A 12,768-nucleotide genomic window follows, 5' to 3' on the forward strand; every position below is an offset into this window, starting at 1 on the left:
AAAAGTCATGCAGAATGTGAGATAATACTTCTATTGATTAGGATAATTTTATCATTGCAAGGACAATCAAAAACATTCCCTTGTTGCCTGCCAATTAACATGTCAATAGGCAATAAATGTAAAGAATGTGCATTTTTAAAAAAGGCACATTTTCTAGGGTTATAAAACTAAGGATTTTAAAACTTGAATTGTTTACAGTGAAGTATTGTCTCTAAATGTTGGCTTACAGTCACTTTAAGATAAAAAAGTTACCTTCACATCTATTTTTCAGTATTACTTAAAGTGTATAGTGTTAAAAGGCAAAGGTTTTTTTTTTTTTTTTGTTTTTTTTGTTTTTTTTTTCTTTTTTTGCCTAGAGGCGGGTATTCTTGCCACATGGCTCTTTATGGGTATCAAACGATATTTAAAACAAACACATGGTAACACACGTTAAAAAGCTGCCACTTGTGGGCTGTAAAACAAAAATAAAAGGTTATCAAGAGTGAAAAAAAATAAATCAAGTACAAATATTTCTGTTTTTTCTGTGAAATGTCTTTACTCCAGTCCAAAATTTTAGACATTTAAAATGCTTGAAAATAAAAGCAAGTTTTTTCACATATTTAAGTTTAAATTGGGGCCTCTTGTTCCTAGTGTTATTAGTGTTAGCAGCAGGACTGCGCATTTTTTTTTCACTCTCATACAAACCTCAAAATCGTGGACAGAAAACTTTGATAAAAAAACTTGTAGGGCAATATACTGATGAAAACACATTATAGATACTAAAGGAGAATTTACAAACTCTTTGTTTATATAAAGACGTTATATAAGAAGGACCCCTTCATACCATTATAACCATTCAGTTTTGTATCTTTCATGGAAACATTTGCCTTATAAACTGGAGCTTCATTAAAAAAGTAACATGTTTCTCCACAAAAAGCCAAGGAAAGTAACAGTTTGACACAAGGTTCAGGACGTTCCTACGTGATGGTGGGTAATTACATGAATACATTTCCACAAGTAAGGCAGAAATGTAGAGTAGAAGTGTCCATTATGGAGGAGCACTCAGGTAACTATTAATTGAATAAAGTGCTTAAAAAATCTCATTCGTTTTGGACCTGGACAAAGAGCCTGGACTTGTTAAGTTTGCCGGTGACCAAGATATTAAAAGTGAAGATTGAAGGAAAAATGATGGATTGAAGGAGAGATATTACTTTCATGGGGAGACATAAAATAATTTGAAGAAAATCAAGGGAAGGTGACTTATGCTTAATTTATCCATCTAGTTAAATATTTAATGTGTGTTTTTACTGTAAGCAGGTTGGGGGGAAAAAATTTTTAAAAGCAAGTTGAACAAAAAAAAAAAAAAAAAAATACAAAAAAAGGAAGAAAAAAACAACCTACAACGTCCTCATCTATCATGGAGTTTCACATTCTGTGCAGCAAGAGAAAAGGTCCCCATAATACAAAATACATATGTAGTACACCCCCAAACCCATGACTATGTAATTAGTATGGGGAGGGATAAAACATGGCATTGTTAAGGGGGGATGTGGGGGCCTGGGGATTAATTTTTGGTGTAAGCGATAGGACAAGAAAGGCCTCATTACCAAGTAATTTTACTCACATCGTTTATTCAACTTGTATTTATTTGCATGATTTCCCATACATACTTATTGTACGTTATTTTAAGCGTTTTTATATTTATTTTTTATTTTTAGATTCAGGGTGTCACTCTGTCAACCTGGCTGGAGTGCAGTGGTGTGAAAACATAGTTCACTGTAACCTTCCGCCTGGGCTCAGGTGATCCTTCCCGTCTCAGTCACCCAAGTAGGCTAGATCTACAGGCACCTGCCACCATGCTTCGCTAAATTTAAAAAAAAATTTTTTTTTGGAGATGGGGTTGTGGTAATGATTGGCTCCAGGCAGGTCTCAAACTCTTAGGCATCAAGCACCTCCTCCTGGCTTTTGGGCCTTATCGAAAGCATTGGGATTATAAGCCTCGGGGCCAGGTGGTCCAAGGGGCACCCATCAAATATTTACTTAGGCAGTATACGATGTGATAAGCCCTGGAAAGTGTCTGTTAGTTAGTTAAAAAAACTGCAATGATGTTGGTACATACAGTTAATTATGTTTGGCCTTGATTCTTTGGACTGTCATAAACACTGTCTTAAAGGAAAATGTATTTATTTCCACTTTACTGGGTCTGTGAACTCAATACGTCAATGGTAAAAAGCTTCTGATTTGTGGTGGAAAAATTCAAAACAATTCAGCTGGAAAACCAGGAATTGTGGAGACCCATTTTAAAAATTTAAGTGAATCCTAAGCAGTTCTTTGAATTTAAAAGGACAGGATACGTTTATTACACCAGTATTAATGTTTTTTCTTGTAACTTAAAAGGAGAGAACAACCATGAGGGTTGTTAAATGTTTGAAACAAGAATGCGTCTATGAGCTGAAGCTTTAATATTGGGAGAATGTGTGTAAAGGAAAAATAAAAAATCTTAGGGGACAACAAACTCACTATGTACACAAGGAAAAATTAAGCCTTGGAACCTGAGTCCATTCAAAAACTTGCCATCTTTTTGTTCCCATAAAAACAGGATAGCTATAATTTCACATGCGTACTTTTAACTTACGTTACATGGAAGATTCTTACTGGAGAAGCGAGGATGAGATGCAACAACTGACTACTTTCCTTTTTTTATTTTTTTTTTCGCAACATGTAACCTTATAGACTCAGTGAGAACTAAATCAGAGCCTCGCAAGAATGTATCAAATTCGCTTTCTTGCCTACTCTCCTCTCTTTCTTTTTCCTCCCTGGTTTTGAATTTCCTGCACTGCTTGCTCTCTTATCCTTTATAAATACTTGAAGTTCCCCGATGACCTCTTTAGAAAAAACACGGGGAAAACCGCACTACTTGTGATTTGGGCTTCTTTTTTCCGGGCTGTAAAGGCACTATTTTTATCTTTATTTAAAAATGTAGAAAAACTGAGCCAAAGAGGGGATATGGTATTTGCCTGGGGATCATTTAGATGAGGATTAGTTAAATGTTTGAGTTGGGATTTAAAGCACAGGCTCCGTGATTTCATAGCACACCCACAATTACATGCACAGCTCAAGTCTTCCGGCTCCAAGTTCTCTGCAATTTACACAGCCCTACAACTGTGCCTTGTCCTAACTCTCCAACCTCCTATTTTCCCTTTGCAAGTATCCTCCACCTTGCAAAGCATAAATCTCTAAAATCACTTGAGATCTGACTCATACACTTTTGGTTTACAAAAGGGGGAAGTTGGAAAAAAGCCACTCTTCTTGCAGTGCAACAAATTTATTCTATTTTAGGGAGTAAACTTTTCTGGGCCTATGCAATCACTCATATTTGTGATATAATTATAGTTTCAGAGGAGAAAAGCAGATATAAAAAATCCTTCTGTAAACGTGTCTTTTTTTTATTTCTCCTCTCTCCTTTTCTCTCCTACTGTGCTTCAAATTCTTTATTTTCATATTTCACTGATGCTGGTTTCAAATAATTTCCAAACCTACTCTAAGCTGTTCTGACAGGACCACAGACTTTCACATCTGGTTGTGATATCACATGCTCACATTGTCAAACTACTTCATTTACAGTTTGAAGAAATTGAGACACAAAGTAAGGTGACGTGTCTAGTTCCAATCTAGTTATATAATTAAAACACTGGCTAATATTTAATAAATAATAGAGTCGGACACTGAGAAAGTAAGGCACTGTTTTTTTATTATTCCTATTTATGTAATTTTTTTGAGATCGGAGTCTCCGCTCTGTCGCCCAGGCTGGAGTGTAGTGGCGCGATCTCGGCTCACTGCAAGCTCCGCCTCCCGGGTTCACACCATTCTCCCTGCCCTCAGCCCTCCCGAGTAGCTGGACTCATATGCAGGCGCCCGCCATGCCCGGCTAATTTTTTTGCAGTTTTAGGAGAGTGATGGGGTGTCAGTCGTGTTAGCCAGGATGATCTCGATCTCTTTGACCTCGATGATCCGCCCAGTCCTCGGCCCCCCCAAAGTGCTGGGGATTGTAGGCTTGATCCACATGCGCCCAGCCATAAAGCACTAATTTTTATCTCTATTTAGAAATGTATCTCAAAAAAAAAAAAAAAAAAAAAAAGAAATGTAGAAACTGAGTCAAAGAGTGGATATGGTAATTATGCCTGGGATCATAGGATTAGTACATGTCTGAGTTGGGATTTAAAGCCAGGCTCCCCGATTTCATAGCCCACCCACAATTGCATGCCGCTCAAGTCTTCCGGCTCCAAGTTCTCTGCAATTTACACAGCCCTACACTGCCTTCGTCCTAAACTCTCCAACCTCCTATTTTTTTCAGCTCTAAACTTGGATTCCCTAAACACAGCAGTCAGGGACAGGTGGAAAATTGTTGTGGAAAGAACAGGCAGCATGCATTTTTTGTTTAGCCTCTTTTTATACCTATTTTATTCTACAGATTAGGGTACTTTTCTCAATTATGCATACTTTTTCATTCTGTCAAAAATTTCTTTGAAGGCTGTTAAAGCATGTAGTCAATTTTATCACTTTGATGTTTCAAAAGGAACCTGCTGTGTCTTTTTTCATTCTATGCAAAAATAGGCATACTGGGATTTCACTCAATGCTTGTCATTGAGTAGCTACAAACTTTCTATTTGTTTTCCCTCCATTGTTGTGTTTTCAAAGTTTTAGAATTTGAGCACATTTAATTTGTCTATGCTTTATATTTTCCTTGTAGAGAAAGAACTCAGTGATACTTGCTTGTAGTGTTTAGAGGAATAATCCGAAAGAGAGAAATTATTCTTCAAATATCCACCATGACTGATCACTAAGTAATACTGAAACCTACTTATAAACAAAACAGAAAACCTCCAAAAAAACCAAATAAACAACAATAAAACTCAAAACCAAAAAAGTACTGGAAGTCTCAGAAAGCACATAGCAGTTATTCTTGTTCCTTCAAATGAAAAGATGCTTTAATCATATCCTTATGGAGAGAATTCTGACATTATTTATCAAAGACCTTACATTTATTCACATCTCTTGCCCTACCAATTTCATATCTTAAAAGTACATACAAAAATGTATAATATAGCATTTTTTGTAAAGAAATAATCAGAAAGAGTCTAAGTGTTCAACAATAGGGCACTTGTTGAATTATGATACAATCACAGAATAAGGTCTTTATAGAGCCATTAATATGATGTTATTGACATTTATTAATATGAGAAATCTTTGATAATTTTTGGTTAAGAACCCTTTTAACAAACACAAAGTCTATGAAATAGTGTGCACAACAGTCCATAATTTTCATCAGGGAAATGACTTTTAAAACTACCCTGCAATCATCTCATTTTACGCAAATGTCTTACCTGATTGCTATTCTTGCCACATTTTATGCCTTTGAACCTAATCTACTGACTTCTTTCTCACTCTATTTTTCTATGTGCTGAAGGAGTGAAAATGGAATGAAAACAGATATAAAGTCATCCCTGCTTTCCTGATGCTTTGCCAATTACCAAAGTCGTGATGCTGCTGTTAAAAAAACAAACAAAATGAAAATGTGAAGACTGCTAGGAAGGAAAAAACACAGGATGCTCTCTGTGTTTTTATGTAATAGCAATCTTTGGAAACCTAAAACTGTAAGACTAAGATTCACACAGGACTTCAGAAAAGAAGACCCTTGCCTACCTAGAATAAAAGAAGTCTACTTTTGTAACATGGTATTATTAGGTTTTGTCTTTTTTTAAATTGGATTTGTAGATTCTTGGAAGTGAAGCTTCATCCTTTTTTCCTTTTTCTAAGCCTGGGGTGATTGTCTGCTTTCTTCATCTGAACTCCTCTAGCACGATTTGTCAGCTAACTCATTTGGTTCATGGCAAATACCATATTTGTGTGTGCATATTACCTTTCTTCTCAAAAAACATCATGGGAAATTCCCCTCAAAGCAAAGACAGTCACTTCTGATTCCTCCCAGTATTTATTATAAAACCCGATAAACAATAGAGACTAAATAAAGAACTGTTGTACAAAAAGCCTCAATTCAAGTCTAGTTATACTGATATGTATTCTATATAAAAGCAAAGTAAATATACATTATAATCTTTAGGAAAACATATATAATCACTCTATGATCAAAGGTTCCTAATTAACATATATTTATTCACTTGCTATTAATAACTCTAGGAGGATAAAAGTCAACCTCCAGGAAGCACGCTATGAAGGACAGAATGTGATCTTTGGAACCAGACACACCAACATTGAATTCTATCTTTTGAATATCCAGTTGGGTGACCTAATGCATGGATTATAGTTAGCATGGGGGAAAACGGTAGGGAATCTAAAATGTTTGGAGGAGTTCATGAAAAAAACATTGATAAGCAGCATAATTCCTTTCTTTATATAACTTTTATAATTACTGAATCTCATAACCCGTGTTCTAGTCCAATTAGAAAACATTTTTCCTTTAGATAATGCAATAGCCTTTTAAATAATCGCTCTATTTTCACCCTTGCCTTATGTGTTCACTCAAAATTCATATGCTGAGTTCCTAACTCCCAGTACCTAAAATACAGTGACAGTATTGGTGACATGATCTTTTTTTTTTTTTTTTTTTTTTTGAGACGGAGTCTTGCATCCTGTCACCCAGGCTGGAGTGCAGTGGCCGGATCTCAGCTCACTGCAAGCTACCGCCTCCCGGGTTTACGCCATTCTCCTGCCTCAGCCTCCCGAGTAGCTGGGACTACAGGCGCCCGCCACCTCGCCCGGCTATTTTTTTTTTTGTATTTTTTAGTAGAGACAGGGTTTCACCGTGTTAGCCAGGATCGTCTCTCTATCTCCTGACCTCGTGATACGCCCGTCTCGGCCTCCCAATGTGCTGGGATTACAGGCTTGAGCCACCGCGCCCCGGCCGATGACATGATCTTTAAAGAGGTAAAGCTAAATTAAGCTAAAATGGAAATTTGAACACAAACAGGTACAGAGGGAAGATGAAGTGAAGATGCGTGGAAAAGATAGCCCTCTACAAGCCAATGAGAGAGGCTGGAGAAGACACCAACTTGACAGCACCTTGATCTTGGACACATTTAGCCTCTAGACTTGTGAGAAGGTATATTTCTTTCATTTAAACTACCTATTCTATGGAAATATGTTATGGCAGCCCAAATTAAAACAATGTCCTACTCAAATAGTAATGATATGCTCTATTTATTTTTTATTTTTTTTTTTTTTAAGTTCAAATTGTATTTTAGATACAGGGGGTGTGCAGGCAGGTTTTGTTTCCTGGGTATTTTGTGCCATGCTGAGGTTTGGGGGTATGATGGATCTCATTACGCAGGTATGAAGCTTAGTACTCTGTAGTTTTTCAACCCTGGCTGCCCTCCCTACTGCCTCTAGTAGTCTCCATTGTCTATTATTGTCATCTTTTCTTTTTTTTTTTTTTTTTAAATCTGTTTTTCTGATTTTTTTATTAGGTAAAAAATGGAAAAACAAAATATGATTTCCATTCAATACATATTTCATCCTTATGGACTTTTTTTTTCAGAAATCAAAGTCAATTTAGAATGATAGCAGTTTATCAATCAAATAATTCATCTTCACACAGTTTCAATCACTTCAGAAAGCTCCTTCATCTCTTTCTCTGTAGAAATTCTGAAACTGTGGAATGGTCATCTTTAAAGTCATAAATATTGTCATCTTTATGTCCATGAGTATCCAAAATTTAGCTACCAACTACTACCCAAATCTGATTAACAGATCATGTTGATTCTGTTACATTCTACTTGTCCTATCAGATTTTTATTAAAGAAATCATTAGCTTATCAATTATTGTTACTGGGGCTGTAAGAAATGTTTATAATTCATTTGGATCAATCCTCTTCTTTATGGTCTTATTTGAGAATAAAACTTGGTTCTGTCTTAGCCTGTCATTTAATAAGCCAGTGACCTGGGCCGAATCTAACTGCTTCATCTGTAAACTATGAATAATAATAGAGGTCCTGCCTGTTACACATGGGTGTAGTAAGGTTCCATTTTAACACTGGCTCTTTTTATGTTACCTGAAAGGCATTCTATAATCATGAATGGCAAGGTGGTCTCAGCAACAGTGCAGTGAAGATTGGGACCATTTTCTGTCACTATCATTTCTATATTTTTGTGATACCCTCTTTAAATTAGCCTTTAGATGTAATTCAAAGGAGTGACTTAATTGGATTTTCTTTCTTTTTTTTTTTTTTTTTTGAGACGGAGTCTCGCTCTGTCACCCAGGTGGGAGTGCAGTGGCCTGATCTGGGTGCACTGCAAGCTCCACCTCCCGGGTTTGTGCCATTCTCCTGCTTCAGCCTCCCAAGTAGCTGGGACTACAGGTGCCTGCCACCATTTCCCAGCTTTTTTTGTATGTTTAGTTGAGATGAGGTTTCACAGTGTTAGCCAGGATGGCCTAGATCTCCTGACCTCATGATATGCCCACTTCGTCCTCCCAAAGTGCTGGGATTACAGGTGCTAGCCACCGTGCCCGGCCCATAATTGGAAATTTTTGTACCGTTAGATCTAAGAATATTTTATGTGGTATAATAAAATATTAACTTAGTGAATTTCATTAGATAATTAGCATGGAATATATTATGCACTGCCCCGCAAGGGCCTAAGAGAATGGTCCACAGGTCTTGTGAATTTGATATGAAGACAGACAACTAGACAGTCTAGCTGAGTAAAAGTCTGTTGACATCTCTAGGGAGGAGCGGTTAGAGAAAGCCCTGACTCTCTGGATAGCTGGCATAATTTACACTAGAAAAGAAGAGCAGAGAGTCTCAGAGAGTACTTGAGGTTTAAATAAGAAAAGAGGATGAAAAATTACTTTGACTAACTACAAATTTTCTCAAGAATGGACTTATTCTCTACTCTCTATTGTCTCTTGAGAAATCATTATTTTGCAATGAGTCAAAGTAATTAGTAAGACTAATTGTGGAGGGCATTCAAAATAGAAAAACAGCAGCAGTCCCTAGGATGATATTTTATTTATGAATGATCCCTCATTTGTAACTTCTCCTTCAGCTAGATGTTTTTCAATATAAAAATACCTTTTCAGCACCAGTTCAATTTGTGAAACGAAATGTGAAATTCAGGCATATATGTAATTTTTATGCATAAAATATTCCATGCTTTTTTCTGTTAATTAAATAGGTATGTTTAACATGAGACATATCCTCTTAATAAATTTTTAACTGCACAATACAATCTTGTTAACTATAGGTGCTCTGTTGACAGCATACCTCCAGAACTTATTCATCTGTTATAACTGAATTTTATACCCATTGAATAGCAACCCCCATTTCCCCTCCTTCCAGTCCCTGGCAACCAGTATTCTACTCTGTTTCTAGGAGTTTAACTATTTTAGATACCTTATGTAAGTGCAATCAGGCATTATTCAAACACAAATTAGTAATGACTATAATTCTGATAGTTTAAAGAAGAGAAAGCAAACATCACTACTACTAGCTTTTGGGGGAAAAGATTACAAATGGGGATGTTGTGATAAAAGCGTACAATATTTTTTACATTCAGGCACTTAGATCCATGTTCAAACTTTGCCACCTACACATGTATAGCACATTGGAATATGTGCTACAGTGTGCCATTTATAAAGACTGAAAATAACATTTTATAAAACATTATTATTTATTTTGCAACCTCATGAGTTTTGGCTTCAAAAATACCTGAATTACATAGCATAATCCTAGTGATGGAGAACAGATCAGTGGCTGCCAAGGGTTAGGGTTGGTTGGAAGATGTGATTAGTGCGGGATAACCTGAAAACATGTTACACTTTCTTTGTGGTGATAGAGCTGTTCTGCATCCAGATTACGGTAATGGTTACATAAATCCACACTTCATAGATCTATACACACATCACACATGCACTCACACACACCTACACAAGAGTACATGTAAAATCCTTCAAAATATGAATAGGGTCTGAACCTGAGTTAATGGTATAGAAACAATGTCAATTTCCTGACTTTGGCAATGTACTAGGTTAAGTTAGATGTAATCATTGGGAAAAGCTGGCTGAAAATAACACGGTCATTCCTTTTAGTATTTTTTAACTTCTGAGTTGAGTCGAATTATTTAAAAAATAATAGGTATTAAACAAAAAATCTAAAAGTTCTAAAAATCAAAACCCTTATGAATTTGAACATATTATTTGATTTATTTTATAGACCTCAATTTCTTTCACCTGTAAAAATGGAATAAAAGTACAATTCCTATTTCATTATTGTCATGCTCAAATCATAGCATTTATGTAAGTGCACAGTACTGTGTCTGGCAGAACAACAATGCTTAGACACTGAGTTCCCCACTTATTTTGTGACTATTGGTTTATAGGTGGTTTTAAAGTTCCTAAGTGGAAGTTTGTTTAAAAAGAGGCAGTCAAAATAAATGGCAATGTCTCAGAGCATCATCCGAACAAGAAAGGAAGGTGTTATTAGCAATTTTTAAAAGTTGCTGTACAATTTGTCATATTTCATTGTGTTCCTTAATGACAAATATGTCCAAGATTATATTGGGAGATGCCATTTTCTGTACCTTATCCCCAGATTTCGGAATGATACTTATTACAGCTTTCTGCATTTCAACAAATAGTGGCACTACTTTTAACTAGACTGAAGTCTTTTGTTTTTCTTTTGTATCACTTCCTGGACATTTGTAAATTCACAGGATGTCTTCCTCAAATCACAAAATGCCTATCTTCTAATTCAGTTGGGAGGTCACACTGGACCCTCTTGTCAGATATTGCTTTAATTCTGGAGTCATATGGATAGTGCCTGAGTTAGTGGTATAGCTGAATATCATGCAAATGTGGAAGAAGTCTATTGAATCAATGCCATTTTATACATGGAAATAAGCAAATAGTTGTAAATAATATGGAACAATAAAAATCTTTCTAGTAAACCAATGTTCATGCTTTTCAATTGTCTTGCTAAAAAAGACATTGCTTCTTTAGCAAGATGTTATATACCATGATGGAAAATATTGTGTGCTGGAAATAAAGAAAATAACAAACTGTGGGGTCTTGGCTTAGGTTATCAGTTACCCAGCCTTAAACAAAAGATATATCCCCAGTGAAATTTAGCTTTTAAAATCAGTAAAGAAAGAAAATAAGCCTTGTTAACCATGAAATATGATGCAAAAATTAGATAACATTTAACTGGACTTATAAAAAGACTTTTTTCAAGAAACAATAAGAAAATGACCTGAAATAGTATGTGTTTATTCATAAGTAAAATGATTGCTAATTCACTTTACAAGAGTCTACTTGTATTAATGGTTATCCTTGCATATTAAGTCTTACAATCCTATTAATAATTGCTCACCTACAAATGACATTTATCAAGGGATCAAAGTCTTCATGTACCACATAAAACGCTTATTATGACAAAGTAAACCAGCTGTGTGTCTTTGATCACTGCATCAATAGCTCGCTATTTTACCTTCTGTTTCTGTTCCATTCTGCTAGTCAAGGGTCTTCATAAAAATACGAAGGAAAATGAACAGCTAGTAACACATTTGATGTGCCACTCTGATGAACTTCAGAATGCTTAATATCATCTTGTTTAATTTCATGTTTCAAAAAGCTTCTCAATTGCAGGATCAGTTACTTTCAATCTCCACATCAGTCAGTCCAGATGGTTCTCATGATTTGCTAAGGAGAGCTGCAAATTGAACTTTTTGAACCCATGATGCATATTGTGTTAATCCTTGATGTGGAAGGGTCCTTCTGCAGAATAAGTGGAACTGAAAAAGGTGTTTACATTCACAAACAGAATATTAGTTAAGGAATAAAAGGGAATCTTTAAAGTATTAAACCCAGATGAACACTGAAAAATACAGTCGTCAGAAAAATCAAGTCATTTCACTTCTGTATTCATTGCTGAAATAAGAACATCATTTCACTTCTAATTTGAATTTTAAGATTAAAAACACTTTAGAATTGTTTCGTATTGCAGAATAATCTGTAACTTGTTCTGTAAACACTTCATTGCTAGGCGAAAACTGTGAGCTATATTTGTTTGTGTATGATACCATTCCTTTATGGTCAATTTTTCCTGAACTCACAGGTAGAATATATGTTCTTTTTATTTTTATTTTTTTTTTGAGACAAAGTCTGGCTCTGTCACCCAGGCTGGAGTGCAGTGGCGCGATATCGGCTCACTGCAACGTCCACTTTCCCGGGTTCACACCATTCTCCTGCCTCAGCCTCCCGAGTAGCAGGGGCTACAGGCGCCGCCATCACCCCCGGCTAATTTTTTTGCAGTTTTAGTAGAGACGGGGTTTCACCGTGTTCGCCAGGATGTTCTCGATCTCCTGACCCTGTGATCCGCCCACCTCGGCCTCCCAAAGTGCTGGGATTACAGGCGTGAGCCACCGCGCCCGGCCGTAGAATATATTTTCATTTGAATAATTTAAGAAGTAATGTCACCAATATGGATAGAACAGTAATTTCACTTTTGATACTAATTTAATTAAGAAGGTGATTTTTAGGCTGGGCGCGGTGGATCACGCCTGTAATCCCAGCACTTGGGGAGGCCGAGACGGGCGGATCACAGGGTCAGGAGATCGAGAACATCCTGGCGAACACGGTGAAACCCCGTCTCTACTAAAAATACAAAAAAATTAGCCGGGCAAGGTGGCGGGCGCCTGTGGTCCCAGCTACTCGGGAGGCTGAGGCAGGAGAATGTCGTGAACCCGGGAGGCGGAGCTTGCAGTGAGTGGAGATCG

Source organism: Macaca thibetana, chromosome 10 (genome assembly GCF_024542745.1).
Source record: "Macaca thibetana thibetana isolate TM-01 chromosome 10, ASM2454274v1, whole genome shotgun sequence".
NCBI lineage: Eukaryota > Metazoa > Chordata > Mammalia > Primates > Cercopithecidae > Macaca > Macaca thibetana.